The 19,116-nt window shown below is 42.5% G+C and overlaps 1 protein-coding gene and 1 long non-coding RNA gene across 10 annotated transcripts in view; one reads left to right on the top strand and one right to left on the bottom strand.

The window, feature by feature from the left end:
• Positions 1 to 19,116, bottom strand: part of LOC309523627 (putative G-protein coupled receptor 34) — a 303,235-nt gene that overhangs the window by 224,643 nt on the left and 59,476 nt on the right. The window lies entirely within an intron of this gene.
• LOC309523657 lies at positions 15,592 to 18,350 on the top strand. Its single transcript, XR_014215500.1, has 2 exons — positions 15,592 to 15,878; positions 17,889 to 18,350. It is a non-coding gene; the product is annotated as an uncharacterized lncRNA (long non-coding RNA).

The raw sequence follows: 19,116 nt of genomic DNA, 5'->3' as shown, positions 1-19,116 counted from the left end.
TTTTTCCACAATCTTCATGTACTTTCTCATTCCTTTTCTCCAAGCAGACTGAATTCCTCGCAAACACCCCATCTGATACCTGCAGCCACACAACTCAAACCCTGCCAGCACTGAACTTTTCAGTTACTTCAACCACTCCACATTTGCTGAGGGTGCATTTGCATGCCTCTCAGCCAAGAATCCCTCCTTCAGGAGGTAGAATGAAACGATTTGCAGCCACTGGAATCAGCTTCAAGTGATCCAGAAGAGCCATATTCTGGACTTGAAGAATTCCAAGCACATTTATCTTCATTTTTCATTCTGGCCAAAATTATGCCAATAACCGTAAACTAAATTTGGCATCAATTGTGTATTTATTTGGGGAGGTCTTGGGGGTCTTAACACGCAAGGCACCAAAGTCAGCCATGGAAATCTTGCAGCACATCATAGATTCCATAGGTCCTCTCCAGTTGTACAGAAGATAGAAGAAGAGAGAGAGAAAAGACCTTGACTGGGGAAAGGATCAGAAAATATTTGCTACTGCAAAGGTAGCATTTCTGTTTTTAAAATATATACATGGGGCTTTTTTTGCAAAGAGAAGCATTTTCTGTGTGCACACAATAGAGAATCAACCAGGCTGCCAAGCAAGGGGCAGTATCGATCTCTCTCTTTCTCGAGGTTGCTTGCTTGCTTCTCCCGCCTTAAAGAAGGACATCTTACCCTTCTGCAAATCCCTGCTGGTTTCTCCTCCTTCATGGCCATGAAAGGAATCAGCCCCGTCAGATCAGTCAGGATCTGCTAGGAAGCAAGCTGTGTGCTGCCTCTCTGATCAGAGCCTCACCATCACCCAGGGAACGAACAACAGAACGAAGCCCCTCGGCCCGTGACTTCTGCTGCAAAGGCCTTCAGTAAAATGTGATGAGTCTTGCCAAAACAAAAAACAAAAAAACAAGAGCCCGGCTCAGGAGGGGCCCAAGAACCTCCTTTACAACATGAATGACTGCTACTCCAAGCTGCGTGAACTGGTGCCGAGGATCCCGCAAGGCACCAAAGTCAGCCAAGTGGAAATCATGCAGCACGTCATCGACTATATCTTTGACCTGCAGATCGTGTTAGAGGAACAGGCGAAGAAGGGGCAAGATTTTCCCGCAGCTGAGACTTCCCTAGTCTCTTTAAAAGCTGCAGAGCGGGCATCCAAACTTTGCTCAAAAGAGGAGAGGAATCTCTGCAACTAACCTCTTAAAACAGACTGCAAGTGTGGGATCCTGGCGCTTGGTTCTCTCCAGTGAGACAGGAGATAGAAGAAGAGAGAAAATAAAGACCTGAACAGGGGGAAAGTATCAGATGTTTAACCCTGTGCATCCAGTAATGGAGAGAACTCCACCATTCTCTTCCAGATAAACTGTAGAACATGGATCTGGCTAGGCAGTTTCAGATGCCTTGACTGGTCTTCCAGAAACAACCTTCTACCCTCAATCTGTTATTCTCATCCAACAGCCTGAAAACAAAATTTGCAGGCCGGGGAGGGGGGCGGTGAAATCAAGCCCACTTTTTAATAACTATTGTATGGCTGTATTAAACAAGAAGAAACTGCACAAGAAGAAATTTTGTGGGGTTTGTGTGTGAGTGAGACTGGGCGGATTATTATTATTATTATTATTATTATTATTATTATTATTGCTCCGAACACTCAGATTCTTCATGCTAGTTTACTGGTCAGGAGATTTCTTACTGAAATCGCACACTTCCAACATTGAATCAGCTTGTGACAAATGTGGAGTGATCTGTCATTTGCTCAGAAAAAAGGGCAACAACAACAAAAAACAACTTTGCATATATGCAGCTTTTATGTATATTTTGGATTATAGTTTTTTAACATCATTTTTTGGGGGTGAAGGGGACTTTCAAGAACATGAAAACTGAGGTGTCTTAGGGCTGTTTTGCCTCATGGTTTTTGTTGCTGAACCCTAATAGAGAGAACACATGCATCTTATTTGGCAGGAAGGTTGATTTCTTCATCCATGAATTGTACTTCCTTTGGTGTGTGTTTTTTAAAAAAACTTTTCATAAAAGCTTTTTGCATAATAAATCTTAAGCTGGTGTTTCTTTAAAAAAACCAAATACACACACACACACACACACACACACACACATTGCAATTTCTGCTGCAGTTTCTCAACATACATCAGCAGAGTTTATGCTTCAAGAGGAGAGAAGTGAACGGCAGTGCTTTATCAGGCACAGTCATTAGGAAGGTTCATTTAAGGATTAATTAACAAAAAAGAGGAGGGGGTCCTAACAGCCAGAGAGGGTGCTCTGCCTGGAAAGGAGCAAAGCTATATGTACTCATCACTCCTTTTCTGCACCAAGATCAAACCCCTTTTCGAAAAGCCCTTAGATTGGCTATCCATAAGGGGTTACTTAGATTAAGATGTTGCTTGTCCAAAGATACACCCTTATGCTGCTTAGCCCTTTCAACAGAACAGTTTAGGAGTTCAACTGCCTCTTCCCAATGGATGACTTTGTGGACTCACTAAAGTTTCTGGTGTGGATGTGGCTGTTCACCTGCGTTTGTGTCTTATTCAAAGGCTCTGATTTCACTCTTTACTATTCCCCTTATTTATGAAAAGCACCAGGTTAAAAGTGACCATTCTAGTGAAACTGCATCTCAAAAAGGCACTGGCAAATGCACCCCGATGGCACCTTCTGTGGCCGCCTCCTCCCTGGCACCCTTCTCCGCCTCGCCGGCCTCCTAGCCATCCCCCGCCTCCGTCTCCTCTTACCCATTGCCGGGGCCGACCTCCTACTCTCCCCCCGTGATGTCCTATGTCTCTCCCGTGACTTTATACGCCTCCCCCGTGATGTTGCCCTTCCCCTCCTTCCCCTCGCCCTTGGTGGCCACCAGCTACAATTCCATGGCCTCCTCCACTTTCCAGAGCCAGGCAGTGGCTACCCCGTTCCCATCCCCGGGGGCCTCGGCAGCCCCTTCAGCTCGCAAGTGACTTCTGCACTTTCTGACATGGCCTCCACTTTCTCGCCCAGGACAATCGAGATCTGCTGAGAGGAGAAAAGGGGGTGATGGGGGGACACACACAACCACCACCAAGACTTTCGCGACACCCACCCACCCCATCTAGGGAGGGTGGGGTGCAAATAACAAATCTTCCTCCGGCACTTGAACAGTGGACTCCCTCGCAAGCCAGCCCGGCCCCCCAGCTTTCCAGCAGCCGGGGGGTGGGCTGGGGTTGGGACTTATCTTTCAACTTCAACTGCCTGAAGACACAAGCTCCCGGACACCAGAGGTCCTCTCCACTTCTGTTCTGCATGGATGAGAGAGGGCTTTTTTCTTCCGCAATGATTTTTCCCCAGCCCGCAATTCATTCCTTAGGGGGGAGCAATGGGACTTTGGGGGGGGGAATCCATGCATAGACAATGTAATATTGTATTATGTGCCATGGCTTTGCTTTCCTTCTGGGTTCTTGAGGTGAACAACCTCTTTGCATATTCATATTGCATTCTTTGGAGTACGAAGGGCCATCTCTCTTGCGCGTGCTCTTTCTTTTTTGTATAAATGGTAATTTTTCGCTCTTTTCGTGATGACAAAGATGTACTGGGTTTTACAATTTAGTTTGGGGGGTGTGGGGGAGGAATCAAACAAACAAACAAAAGCAGCACTTAACTATGTATTTGAGCATGTCAACAGAGTGTGATGTTCTTTGTAAATATCACCTAGAGGATGAAACACTCTCGCGTGGTGAAAAGTTTTCGTTTGGTTTGATTTGTTGTTTTTCCTTTTGAGAACAAAAAAACAAAACACGTCCCAAGTCTTGGTGCCTTGTTGTGAAGCCCTGCTGAAGTCATGCAACTCTGCGATTGGATGCTTTGCATCTAGTCTTAAGGTGAAAAAAGGGAAAGTGGGGGGAAAGGGACTCTGAGGCTCAAAAACAAACAAACAAACACACACACACACACACACACAGGAAAAGGGGGAAAGGAGCCGGGAGACAGAATGTAAGCAAAAAAGCAAAACAAAGCAAAACAAAACCCCGAACTTCTCAAAAAGTCTATTTTTGTTACAGAAGTGTAAAATGTATAAATATATTCAGCATTTGGAATGTTGTAGTTACCTACTGAGTAGGCGGCAATTTTTTGTATGTTATGAACATGCGGTTCATTATTTTTGTGATTTTACTGTTGACTTTGTACTTGTGTTTCTTTAAACAAAGGCGACTGTTTGGCTTATAAACACATTAAACACTGGCAAATGTCCTTTTCAGCACTTTTCGGCACAAAAATTGATTCCCTTGCAAACATGCAATCAGGTGGTATAGCCACACAGTTCACACCCTTCCTCTCAGCCAGGAATGCCTCCTTCAGGAGGTACAATGACACCATTTGCAGCCACTAGAATCAGCCAGCAAGTGATCCACAAGAGCCAGATTCTGGACTTGAAGAATTCCAAGCACATTTTACTCATAGCTGGGAATTCCAAAACCCCTCAACACAAGTGTCCTTTCTCCTTTTCTGCACCCAGATTCAAACCCTTGCCAACACCTTACCAGAAGCTGCAGCCACACAACTCAGACCTTATATAAACCATAGATAAAATATAAATATCTCCTGGAACATACAACCCCTTGCTGCATTTCACCCATCGAAGCCTTTGGCGTTAAGAAGAAAAACATGAAGGGAAATTGGGCAACATATAAAATGTTATTAGAGGGGGGAAATTAATAAATTAAGAACATTGAAATCCATATATACTTGACAGGCTGGCTCCAATACTTCCAACTGAATGAAAGACAAGGAAAATAGGGTTTGCTGGAGAAATATCAAAACTAAGGGGAAATCTAATGCCATCCTGTTCTCAGATTGGAGACAGCCTCCCACCTCCATCTCCCCAACCTGTGGAAGGAACAGACTTAAATTCCTCACCTCTTGACCCCTCAGCAAAAGTCCAAGCTACAACCCCAGGGTGAACTCAACCCCACAAGTCATGTGTCCATAACGAAGTTTTACACTCAGAGGATGCTATCTAAAGAAGTATCTCCCATTTCTAGGAAGGCCACTTCAACTTCATCTAGTGCTCGGTCGCTTTCTTCACTGTCTTCCCAGTGCTCCTGGGCAAGCTCTATGGCTCACTGACATCCCTGAGGTCCACAGACTATGCTGCCAACCACAGGACAGACTATTTCCGCAAGCTGAACAAGGAGAGGGAATTCCACTACTCTGTCATCCAGTCTAACCTGAATCACATGGTTTCCATGCTGTCTAGGAGGGGCAATGCAGCAGAAAACGACATAGGCTGCCGCCCAATGAGGTGCAACTTAAAGCCTAGCAGTGGATCAGCACAAGCCTCATAAACTTCAGACTTTGCACTGTATTCATCAAATAACTGCTTCTGAGAAATAGGATCGTGAGAGCTGGCACACATTACTGCCATACAGGAGGTGCTGCTGGCTTGGTAGTGGTTGTTTTTTTAACTTGACTACCCAGCCATCATTGTGATACTGCAAGCCTTTCTCAGGCTTTGCCGTGCCATGGAGAAGAATGGTTTGGAATGCCAACCAATATGCACATTATACCTTGCAGCAAAAAGGTAGCCATCGCATGGAAACACCTTCATGTTGCTCTTTGTGGCTTACATTTTGTGTGCATCACTTGTAAGTGCTCCAGCCTTCACACTTGGTCAATTCTGTACTGCCCTTACAAACGTTGCTTTTCTGGTGCTTTTTTTGGTCTAAGAAATCATGGGGTAACTTGGTTTTATCAAGGGACAATAATATTAGCTGTTTAGTTCGTTTAAAAGACCCACTAGTGCCTCTCTCTTTTTGTCCCAATATAGGAACATATAAAAATATTTTCAGTTTATGACCCTGTAGTTGATGGCCTGATAACAGATGGCTAACAAAAGACAATGACAAAAACAATGTGCAGTGACTCGTAACTTTTCCAACAGCTATTGCCATATCTTAGGGCTCCTTTTAAAATTGTTTTTAGTGAAATCCCTGAAGTTTGTGTTGTGGATGTGGCTCTTCACCTATGTAGGTGCCTTGTTCAATGGGCTGAGAAGGCTGAAACCGGCTCTCATTTCTCTCTTCACTATTCCCCTTGTTTATGAAAAGCACCGGGTTGAAATTGACTATTCTTGTGAACTAAATTCCACCCCACATTGGGGGGGGGATCGTTTTTTAAAAAATATTGGGTTAATGGCACAGTGAATGCCACCAACCTAGTGTGATCCAGCAGTAGCTCCTATACAGCCATCCGCTGTCACTTAGATCAGTGACTAGGCACCATGCAAAAAGAAAGTGTTTGCAACTATGATTGTAGTATTCACCTTTTAAAATATAAACATTGCAAATTTTTGCACAGTTTCTGTATGCCCGTCAGGTATATTTATAAATACATCATCATCATCATCTTTATCTAAAAACATCCAGCATTAAAAATCTCCTGTTACAGGGCTCAGGAGATTGAGAGGGAGAAGAAAGAGAAGGCAGGAAGGGTAACCATGTCAGATCACTAACTCCTCGAAATACAAATGTCTTCCGGATAGATTGCCCATAAACTCCACCCCTTGGTCCAACATGGTTACCTCTTCCATGCTTAGCTAATCTGTTCCTCCTTCCCTTTCTGAGTAAAAAACCCTATACCTTTTCCCCATACAAATGTTTAACTTTAGCATATAAAATACACACTAATATAAGCAACATCAAAATACCAAAAATCAGTATAATTACAGAGTGCCAAGCCAATTTTAAAATGTTGGTCGTAGTAGGGCTCTATCCTGAAAAGATGTCCCACCAAAGGTGTGTGGTTCAATCCTGAATATCCTGAGTGAGTTCTTAGCTTGGCTTGTTTTGCTCGGCAATATTAGTACATTATGACACATTCCAAGTTTTTCCACAATCTTCATGTACTTTCTCATTCCTTTTCTACAAGCATCAGCCTGGAATGACTGTTAGGAGGGGATCCTCCTACAATGAAACCATTTGCAGCCACTGGAATCAGCTAGTGATCCACAAGAGCCAGATTCTGGACTTGAAGAAACCCAAGCACATTTATCTGTATTATTCTGTATGCAAGAGGAGAAAAGTGAAAGACAATGCTACATCTAGCACAGTCATTAGGGAGGTGCATTCAGGGATTAATTCACAAAAAAAGAGGAAGGGATCCTAAGAGCCACAAAGGGTGCTCTGCTTGAAAAGCTGCAAAGAGCTGGCTGCTCCATCCCATCCTGCTGCTGGTTTTAAGTTTGCTGGGTTTGCTGGAGAAATATCAAAACTAAATGGAAATCTCATCCAGCCTAAAGGAAAATTGATATTTAATGTATAGTCTCCTCCACAATTCACACCCTGCCATCGAAGAACTTTTGTCTCACTTAAAACGCTCAACCTTTTCTGAGGATGCACACCTCAGAACACATAGGGACAGAGGAAGCTAAAAGGACAGGCCACACAACAAGCCAGTGACTTCTGTCTTGCAGGTAGATTTTTCAGATGACTCAGACCTTTTCTCAAAAGGGGGGTGGAGAGGAAGAACCACTGGAATATTGAGATGAAGAGGAGAAGGAAGAAGAGGAAGAGGAAAAGGAATATCACAAGATTGGTAACCACAGAATGCTTTCCATTCTTGAAGTTACAAGAGATGCATTGCTGCAGAAAAGAGGGGAGAGGATACCCTGCTAGATATATAGATATACGGATTTGTGATATATATATATATATATATATATATATATATATATATATATATATATATATATATGCTTTCGTAGATTTTCACGGGTACAGGAATGCAGGTTTTGGTGTCTTCGGGTGTCTTCCCGTGTAAGAGTCGGGGTGTCTGTGCGACGTTTCGACGAGGTCTCACTCGTCATCTTCAGGCTGGTGCTTTCGGCTTCTTGTTACTGGAACCCCGACTCTTACACGGGAAGACACCCGAAGACACCAAAACCTGCATTCCTGTACCCGTGAAAATCTACGAAAGCAAATATATATATATATATATATATATATATATATATATATATATATATATATATATATTTCTAATATTTGGAGGGACGGGGTGGTGGTTGTGGGGCTCCTATTGATGCGAGACTAGCAAGGATTTCATCTAGTTGTAGAAAATGAGTGAAAAGAACATGCAGATCATGGAAAAAGTGGAGTGGTTGAAGTAGCTGAAAAGTTCATTAAGGGCGGGTGTGAGCTGTGTGGCGGTACCACCTGATGGCATGTTCGAAAGAGAATCCGTTTTGGTGTAGAAAGGACTGAAGCGTACCTATTGCTGATGTATGTACAGAAACTGGAAACTCCTGCAATTTTATTTCCCTCGCCTAGAGGAAGGGGGGGTGTGATGGTGAGGGACTGTGGAAATCACCCCTCTGCAAATGGCCTCGTGGACCGGCAGAGCACGGAAGACAGGGGGAATCTGGCGGCATGGCAGCTGCCACCTGATGAATCCCAGAACTCGGCCCGTTTTCCTTCAAACCTCCATTAGCAGCAGCAGCAGCAGTGGGAAGGGATGGAGCAGCCAGCTCTTTGCTGTTTTCTAAGCAGAGCACCCTTTCTGGCTGTTAGGATGCCCTCCTCTTTTTTGTTAATTAATCCCTGAATGAACCTCTCTAATGATTGTGCGAGATGAAGTACAGCATCTCACTTCTTTCCTTTTGCAGAGAGAATGAAAATCCAAATAAATGTTTTTCTTTTTTGTTTGTTTGTTTTTTGGATTGAAAAAATAACTTTATTTTCAAGCCCCACTAAATGAGGAAAAAATAACAACTATTGATAGTGATCAGACAGACCAGCATTCATATTCAACACTGTCCATTCGAAAGACAGCTAGAGGTTTCAGGAACCCCTACAACTCTCCCCCCCCCCCAGGATCCACTAAGTTCTTATGTCCTCTCCCCTACTGGAAGAGCACTGGTGGGGGGGGGGGTGACGGAGGTCCAAGGAATGGCTTGTCCCGTTTCTCCTTCGCAAACCGTAACCCCTCGTTCCGCTGCAGCTCAGTTTGGGGGTGGTTTGTTCCCACCCTCTCCCGGATGGTCACTGACAGGCAGAAGAAGGCAATGCAAGCAACCACACTCACAACACTGGCTCCTAACTCCACACCCGCCTACTTGCCAGTAACGAAGGTCAACCCTAGGAGAAACTATTAGAGGTTTCTCCCACACACTTCTTCTGCCCTTTCCTGCTTCTCTGGTGTGCTTCTCACTGTTTGTAGCAGAGTTTTCCCCAGACAAGAAGAGGAGTCCTACTCAAATTCACAGTCAAGAGCTTCTTTATTGCTTGACTGGTTGCACAAGCATTCTCTTACTCTTATATACAACCCTTTATTCCACTGCTTCTCTCTCTCCCCCCCCTTCCCCTCAGAAAACCAGTGGCAAAGGTCTAAACTAAAACCCCAGGATGAAGCGTAAACCTCAACCCCTCAGGCCATGTGTCATTAACTAAGTTTTACAGTCAGTGGAAATATTTGCTACTTCAATGGTACTATTTTTCAAATATAGAATTACAGGGTTTTGCACAGTTTTTTGGGCTTTTCTACACCAAGATTGAATTATTCCTCCTTTACTATATTTATTCCTCTCACCATAACAGGTTTCCAAACAAATAAACAACTTTTAACCAAGAGGAAGGAACCAGAATGATTGGCAACTCTAACTAGAGCAAACTAGAGCAAAATCCTCAGTATTTTTAAACCGCATCTTAAGCCAGCCTAAGGGACCAAACAATTAATTTGGCTCAGGGTGCAGGTAGCCGAGTGGGACATGCAACAGATTTGGATGAACACATCTAGGTCACATTGAGAAACTTGACCACACAGTGCCAAGGAAATGGGACTGGCCAGCGAGGCAAAGATGGAGGAGAAATTGGAATGTTAACCCCCCCAAAAAAAAAAAAAATCTGGGGCAAACTGGTGGAGACGATAGTGGTGGGGAAGCTACAAGAATTATTAGAAAACACAGATAATTAAATGCATTCCCATCTGGGTTGAATCCTGGCCATGGGGGCTCAATTTCCCCAATATTGAGGGGGCCAAAATCCCCCGTTGGGTTGTTGTTTTGGGGAAGCAAATGACAGCCACCATCAGCTTCAAGACACACACCATAGGTAGCCGAGCGGGACATGCGACAGATGTCAAATGCCTGAGAATATATTATGATGCGGTATGCTTTAGTTGGATCAGAGACTGGATTAAGTTACATAATAATGTAATTTTAGACTTGGAGGGATGGAACAACAGATACGGTTGGCATGCCTATCTAATTTACAACAAAGTGGCAGTACATAAAGAATTTCTAAGTCATGTAATTAGAAATTCATTATATAAGCTCTGGGTGAGACATAGAAGGTTGTTAGAACCGAAAATCCCATGGTGGGTCTCACCGTTAGAAGTATCATTGGTTAAAAAGAAAAATACGATAGGATGAATGGCGACATACCAGCAGCTCCTAAAAGAGGAACAGGGCCAATTAAAACTAAGACCATACGAAGAGGTGACCCAATACTGCACCACATAGTTACAATATCACCAAATTGCCCAAATATTCAATCAGGATAAAGCAATAGGATTTGAAAAAGAAGAATCAAAATTACAAAAAGAATTATTACAAAACTCAAAAAAGAATATAACCAAAATGTATAATTTATTATTAGAATGGGACTTAAAGGATGAACAAGTAAAAGAAGTTATGACTAAATGGGCATGCGATATAGGATACATAATTCGGCTGGACCAATGGGAGAAATTATGGAAATGGGATATTAAATTTACGGCATGTTATACAATCAAAGAAAATTTCATGAAAATAGTGTACCAATGGTACTTAACTCCGGTAAAATTGGCTAAAATTTACAAATTAAAATCAAATACCTGCTGGAGATGCAAAAAAGAAATAGGAACAATGTTTCACATGTGGTGGGAATGTCGACCTATTAAAGAATTCTAGAATGAAATTTAGGAAGAAATCAGAAAGATGTTTAAAATATCTTTCAGTAAAAAAACCGGAGGCATTCCTTTTAGGTATAATCACAAACAATATTCCCGACAATCAAAGGAAAGTATTCCTTTATGCAACGACAGCTGCCAGGATGCTTATAGCAAAAAACTGGAAAGGCAGAAAAATTCCATCAATGAAAGAATGGCAAATTAAATTTTGTGAATGTATAAATCTGGCAAGACACACAGCATTCATAAGGGGACAATCGGACCAGAAATTATTAAAAGAATGGGGATGTGCTAAAGAGTATATGAAAAACACTGCTCTGGAGTAAGCTTATCGGTATGTAATGAATGATGCTTTACAGGGTTAAAGTACAAAGATGGAAGTAATCTACATTAGACACAACAATACAGTAAGAGTAAAAAATTTGAGGTTTTAGGACAAAGGAAGGAAGTCAATATGTCTTTATGTATGTATTGATTAGATTAGAATGATGATATGGTTTTAATTGTAGATGTATGCCTTTTTGTCTTGTTTTTTACTTTGTTTTTCTTTCTTTTTTGTATGTTTTGTTTTTCTTTCTTGTTTATACAGTATTATTTTGGATTTAATGTTTGTAATTTTTGTTACAAAAGCATAGGTCTCTCATGAAGCTGCTTGTTGAGATTGCAGTTCTTCAAGGGTTAATGCTAAGTGGGTTATATTGTGCCTTAATTGTAATGCCATTTAAGGATACATTTATTTTGAATGTTGTACTATGCTGCACTCTAAAGAAAACAACTTTAGATGTGAAACTGTAATATTATGTATTCATCTAATGGTATAGTTATTTAGTAGGTTTAGCTATAGTATACAAAATATTAACCTAATCAACTAAAATGCTGAGATGGGTTTATTTAAATTCTGTTTGTACTCTTTTTATAAGGGTACTTTCAATACTTTTTTTAAGGTTTTGACCTTAAAAATGCTAGTTTATATAATGATTTTGCATTGAAAATAAAATAATGTTTTTTTAAAAAAATTAAAATAGAATTATTGGAAAACACAGATAATAAAATGCATTCCCATCTGGGTTGAATCCTGGCCATGGGGGTTCAATCCATCCAATATTGAGGGGGCCAACATCCCCCGTTGGGTTACTGTTATGGGGGATGCAAATGACAGCCACCATCAGCTACAAGAGACACACGCCATAGGGAGCCGAGCGGGACATGCGACAGATGTGGAAGGACACATCTTGGCCACATTGAGAGATATAACTTCACAGAGAAGTGGGACTGGCAAGGGAAATGGCCTGCTAGTCGTAGATGAGGAAGAGGAATGGGAAGTTCAGATGTGTAGTTCAGATTCTGCAGTTTGATTGCACCCAAATGGCAGAACATTCAGAGTGCTCCTTGCAGGCATGTCTTAAATTTAATACCCTGGGGCTCCAACCATTTGTGCCATATGACCAAGTAAGGCATCTTTCCAACTGCAGCAGCCCACCTTAGATAAAATCACCTTAGAACACATATGGACAGAGAAAGCTAAAGCTTTCTGCAGCTTGATTGCCCCCCAATGGCAGAACATTCAGAGTGCTCCTTGCAGGCATGTCTTAAGCTTGAATACTATGGGGCTCCAGCATTTGTGCCATATGACCAAGTAAGGCATCTTTCCAACTGCAGCAGCCCCATTTCCTTTGTAAAAGATAGAAAAACATGGCAAAACAAGTAATGTAGTGTGAAAGAAACAGGGGGGGGGCAGAAGCCCTAAAAGAATAATCAGGTACACCAAAACAATAATTACTACGTCAAAATACAGAACGTTATGAAAATTTTCTTTAAGAAACAGATAAAAGTTCCTGGAAAACTTTTTAAAGGGTTCCAGAATTTTCTTTAGTGTGTAGGAGTGACACTCTAGGATTGATTGGTGTCCACTAGAGATGCAAATAAAGGAAGGAGGTTGCAGGCTGCAATGTCCGTACAAGGAAAGCACACTCACACCCAACACACCCAACACACACACACACAAAAACACAAACTCTCAGCACACACGCTGACAACAAGGTTGGAAGTAAGACAATGTGTGCTCCTGATACTGTGAGTTTTGCTGTCTCAGGATTGTTAAGTACTGAGATTATACTGTGCTGGAGATATAAAGAAGGAATTTCAATTTGCACTGTTGCATTTAACTTGCCTTAAAAGGTGGAGAGAGAAATCTAGTATTTGCACTTAGCAAAAAAAGAAAAGATAAGAAAAGGGGGGTGGGGGAAAGAGCAAACCCTATTGAGGGAAAATTGTGCATGAACCTGCAAGTTTGTATAGCAATTGCTTAAAAAACAAACAAGTGGTTTATTAATAAAGAAAGGAAAAAATAATATTTTTTCTTTACATTCTGGTAGGAAACCATTCTAATCTTCTGTGTGTAAAAAGTCTCTGTATTATATTGTAATTTGAATTTTTTTGTAATTAAGACAACAACCTTGTGCATCAACCAATTTAGCAACTTAGAATATTTGTTAGGAAAGCAACAGCAGAGATAACCTCCCCTCCTCCCTTTATCTTGACTTATTCACTTCCATTTTCAGGAGGGAAGAGAAGCATGCAGAATATTCAAGGTGCTCCTTGCAGGCGTGCCTTAAACTTTAATACCATGGGGCTCCAACCATTTGTGCCATATGACCAAGTAAGGCATCTTTCCAACTGCAGCAGCCCCATTTCCTTTGTAAAAGATGGAAAAAACACTGTTCCGTGGCACAACAAGTAACTGAGTGTGAAAGAAACATGGGGGGGGGGACAAAAGCCCTAACAGAATAATCAGGAACACCAAAGCAATAATCACCACATCTAAATACAACCTACGGCGCAAAACCATTCAATTCTACATGCCCCTGCTATTTGCAGAATCTCCTGATCCCAGCAGAGCTAAATCTCTGCTGAGGACTTGTTGCCTCAGTTGGTCAGAATCACGGACTGCAGGTACAAGGCAGGGCACACTGAGCAGACCTCCTGGCCACCCAGGGCTTTAGCCCCCTCAGTATTTCTAGACAGGGTGCTCAGTTCCCCCAATATTGGGGGGCCCGGCATCCCCCACTGCCGGGCTCTTGCTATGGGGCCGCAAATGACTGTCACCAGCAGCCGCGGGAAGCCCAGGGCCTGTTAGCAGCAAGGGACATGTGGCAAATGTGAATGGCCACACCTGGCAGGTGAGGCGAAGATGGATGAGAGGGAAGGGGATAATGTGCCCTTAAGGAAGTTTTACAGTCAGAGGATGCTATCTAAAGAAGTATCTCCCATTTGTCGGAAGGCCACTTCAACTTCATCTAGCGCTCAGTTGCTTTCTTCACTGTCTTCCCAGTGCTCCTGGGCAAGCTCTATGGGCTCGCTGACATCCCTGAGGTCCATAGACTATGCTGCCAACCACAGGGCAGACTATGTCCACAAGCTGAACAAGGAGAGGGAATTCCGCTACTTTGCCATCTGGTCCAAGTTGAATCACATGGTTTCCATGCTGCCTAGGAGGGGCAATGTGGAAGAAAATACATAGGCTGCCGCCCAATGAGGTACAACTTAAAGCCTAGGCAGTGGATCAGCAGAAGCCTCATAAACCTCAGAGACTTTGCACTGTATTCATCAAATAACTGCTTCTGAGAAATGGGATCGTGAGAGCTGGCACACATAACTGCCATACAGGGGGTGCGGCAGGCTTGGTGGTGGTTGTTTTTTTAACTTGGCTGCCCAGCCATCTTTGTGATACTGCAGCCTTTCTCAGGCTTTGCCGTGCCATGGAGAAGAATGGTTTGGAATGCCAACCAATATGCACATTATGCCTTGCAGCACAAAGGTAGCCATCGCATGGAAACACCCTCACGTTGCTCTTTGTGGCTTACATTTTGTGTGCGTCACTTGTAAGTGCTCCAGCCTTCACGCTTGGCCAATTCTGTACTGCCCTTACAAATGTTGCTTTCTAGTGCTTTTTTGGTCTAAGAAATCATGGGGTGACTTGGTTTCATCAAGGGACTATAATATTAACTGTTTAGAAAGTGCAAAAAGAAAGTGTTTGCAACTGTGATTGTAGTGATCGTCTTTTTAAAATATAAACATTGCAAGTTCTTCCACAGTTTCTGTATGCACATCAGCTATATGTAATAAATAAATCATCATCACAGTGGCGTAGCATTGGGGTGCAGGGGGGGCCGGCCGCACCGGGCGCAACATCTGGGGGTTAGGGTTAGGGGGCGCAAATAACTTGCCTTGCCCCGGGTGCTGGCAACCCATGCTACGCCACTGCATCATCATCATCTTTATACCCCACCCATTTGGATGGCTTTCCCAAGGGATTCTGGGGGACTTACAGCATATCTAAAAACATCCAGCATTAAAAATCTCCTAATACATGGCTCAGGAGCTAGGGAGGGAGAAGAAAGAGAAGGCAGGAAGGGTAACCATGTCAGATCGCTAACTCCTCGAAATACAAATGTCTTCCGGATAGATTGCCCATAAACTCCACCCCTTGGTCCAACATGGTTACCTCTTCCATGCTTTGCTAATCTGTTCCTCCTTCCCTCTCTGAGGAAAAAAACCTATACGTTTTCCCCATGCAAATGTTTAACTTTAACATTTAAAATACACACTAATATAAGCAACATCAAAACACCAAAATCCATTATAATCACAGGGTGCCAAGCCAATTTTAAAATGTTGGTCATGGTAGAGCTCTATCCTGAAAATATGTCCCACCAATGGTGTGTGGTTCAATCCTGAATATCCTGAGTGACTCTTCTTAGCTTGGCTTGTTTTGCTACAGCAATATTAGTACTTTGCATTATGACACATTCCAAGTTTTTCCGCAATCTTCATGTACTTTCTCATTCCTTTTCTCCAAGCAGACTGAATTCCTCGCAAACACCCCATCTGATACCTGCAGCCACACAACTCAAACCCTGCCAGCACTGAACTTTTCAGTTACTTCAACCACTCCACATTTGCTGAGGGTGCATTTGCATTCCTCTCAGCCAGGAATGCCTCCTTCAGGAGGTACAATGACACCATTTGCAGCCACTGGAATCAGCCAGCCAGTGATCCACAAGAGCCAGATTCTGGACTTGAAGAATCCCAAGCACATTTATCTGGATTTTTCATTCTCTCTGCAAAAGGGGATAAGTGAAAGGCAGTGCTACATCTGGCGCAGTCATTAGGGAGGTGCAATCAGGGATTTAACAACAAAAAAGAGGAAGGGATCCTAACAACCAGAAAGGGTGCTCTGCCTGAAAAGCAGCAAAGAGATGGCTGCTCCATCCTGTCCTGCTTCTGCCACTGGTTTTGGGTTTGCTGGAGAAATATCAAAACTAAAGGGAAATCTCATCCAGCCTAAAGGAAAATATCTATCTAGAATGTATAATCTCCTCCACAATTCACACCCTGACATCTAAGAACTTTTGCCTCACTTAAAACGCTCAACCTTTTTTGAGGATGCACACCTCAGAACACATAGGGACAGAGAAAGCTAAAACATTCTGCAGGTTGATTGTCCCCCAATGGCAGAACCTTCAGAGTGCTCCTTGCAGGCATGTCTTTAAATCTAATACCATGGGCCTCCAACCATTTGTGCCATATGACCAAGAAAGGCACCTTTCCAACTGCAGCAGCCCCATTTCCTTTGTAAAAGAAGGAAAAAACACAGTTCCATGGCAAAACAAGTAACGGAGTGTGAAAGAAACATTGGGGGGGGGCGGACAGAAACCCCTAAAAGAATCATCAGGAAACCCAAAACAATAATCACCACATCTAAATACAGCCCATGACACAAAACCATTAAATTCTTCATGCTCCTGCTATTTGCCAAATCTACTGATCCCAGCAGAGCTAAATCTCTGCTGAGGACTTGTTGCCTCAGTTGGTCAGAATCACCCGCTGCAGTTACAAGGCAGGACACAGTGACCAGACCTTTGATATTATTATTTTAATAAAAAGAAAAAAAGAAAAAGAAACCATTTGCAGCCACTGGAATCAGCCAGCAAGTGATCCACAAGAGCCAGATTCTGGACTTGAAGAATTCCAAGCACATTTAACTTCATTTTTAATTCTGGCCAATCTGTTATTTTCTTCCAACACCCTGAAAACAAAATTTGCCGGGCGGGGGGGGGGGGCGGTGAAAGCAAGCCCACTTTTTAATAACTATCATATGGCTGTATTAAACAAGAAGAAACTTTGCACAAGAAGAAATTTTGTGGGGTTTGTGTGAGAGACTGGGCGGATTATTATTTATTTTTTAAAAAGCTCTGAACACTCAGATTCTTCATGCTAATTTACTGGTCAGGAGATTTCTTACTGAAATCGCACACTTCCAACCATGCAACAGCTTGTGACAAATGTGGACTGATCTGTCGTTTGCTCAGAAAAAGGGCAACAAATAAACAACAACTTTGCATATATGCAGCTTGTATGTATATTTTGGAATATAGTTTTTTAACAACATTTTTTTGGGGTGAAGTAGGGGGTATATGGGAACCAATAATATCATTTATAATATAATCTGTTGATTGCATTGTATTTACATACAGCAAAGGGAAGCCTAGAGTATTTATATATATTTTAATTTAGGTAATCTACGTAATAGGCTTTAGTTAGAAAATGAATATGGATTTTGAATTTGATGTTTGTAATTTTTTTTTCTTCAGCCAGCAAGTGATCCACAAGAGCCAGATTCTGGACTTGAAGAATCCCAAGCACATTTATCTTCATTTTTCATTCTGCAAGAGGAGAGAAGTGAAAGGCAGTGCTACATCTGGCTCAGTCATTAGGTAGGTGCATTCAGGGATTAATTACCAAAAAAGAGGAGGGGATCCTAACAGCCAGAAAGGGTGCTCTGCTTGGAAAGCAGCAAAGAGATGGCTGCTCCATCCCTTCCTCCTCCTCCTCCCTCACAAACACCCCATTGGATACCTGCAGCCACACAACTCAAACCCTGCCAGCACTGAACTATTATTGAAGTTACAAGAGGTGCATTCTGACAAAATGAAAAGCTTAGTACAAATGAGAAGACAATCCGTTGGCTCCATAATGAGGACCAAATGGCAGTGGAGAAGTTGTCTTGTGGAATCAGAAAGTTTGCTGCTGATGCAGTTAAACTGGAGCTGATGATAAAGGAACGAATGTTCAATGCTGCAAATGGAAAGTAGGCATGCCAAACTTATTAGAAGCTGTATGGCTGTACAAGCTGCATATGAATGGATTTTCTGTATTTCAGGCTTTTTTATGATTTTGCAAACTTAACATATTCTCAGTGTGTTTGGCACTTTTGTATATCAAAATTGATACTGCTGTGGGGGTGGGGATTGCAGATGACTAAAGGACCAATTGACTGGAAGGGTTTCCCTTCAAAATGGTGGTGGCAGTGGTAATAATAAAAGTATTGTGGTACACACAAAAAAAAATTTAATTTCAAAAAAACTTTTAATGTGGGTGTTTACCTATGTGGGTGCCTTGTTCAATGGTCTGACACTGCTGCAACTGGCTCTGATTTCGCTCTTCACTATTCCCTTCTTAATGAAAAGCACCAGGTGGAAATTGACCATTCCTGTGAACCAGAATCTCAGAAATGCACTGGCAAAAGTCCCTAGTTAAACCCAGGGATGAAGCGCAAACCTCAACCCCTCAAGTCAAGTTCTACAGTCAGTGCAAATCTTTGGTACTGCAATTGTACTATTCTTCTTTTTAAAATATAAAAGTGCACGTTTTCCCACTTTTTCTGTACGTACATCAGCTATATGTACACTTCTCCCTCTTTCTATACCAGGATTGTCTTACAAACATGCCATCAGGTGGTACAGCCACACAACTCAAACCCTGCAATAAAAGAACTCCTGTCAAGACGCTTTTGAAGTGTCCTGCAAGTATTTCACTGAACTGCCAGTGCCCACTTTTAGAACACTGGACACCTCCGGGAAGTGTGCAATTCCAGAAAGGCCATCAACCCAGTGTGATCCAGCAGCAGCTCCTATGCAGCCGTCTGCTGTCACTTGGATCAGAGACAAGACAACATACAAGGAAAAGGTGTTTGCAACTGAGAACATTGGCTGGAACATGCCGGGTGGGTGTGGTTGTCTGTCTTCCCAGGCTCCTTATGCTCCCCATTTACTCCTCCTTGCCCTACAACTCTCCTCATAACAGGTTTCCAAACAAATAAACAACTTTTAACCA

This window comes from Podarcis vaucheri (genome assembly GCF_965113315.1).
Source record: "Podarcis vaucheri genome assembly, chromosome: Z".
NCBI lineage: Eukaryota > Metazoa > Chordata > Lepidosauria > Squamata > Lacertidae > Podarcis > Podarcis vaucheri.
This window is presented reverse-complemented; position numbering and strand designations above follow the sequence as displayed.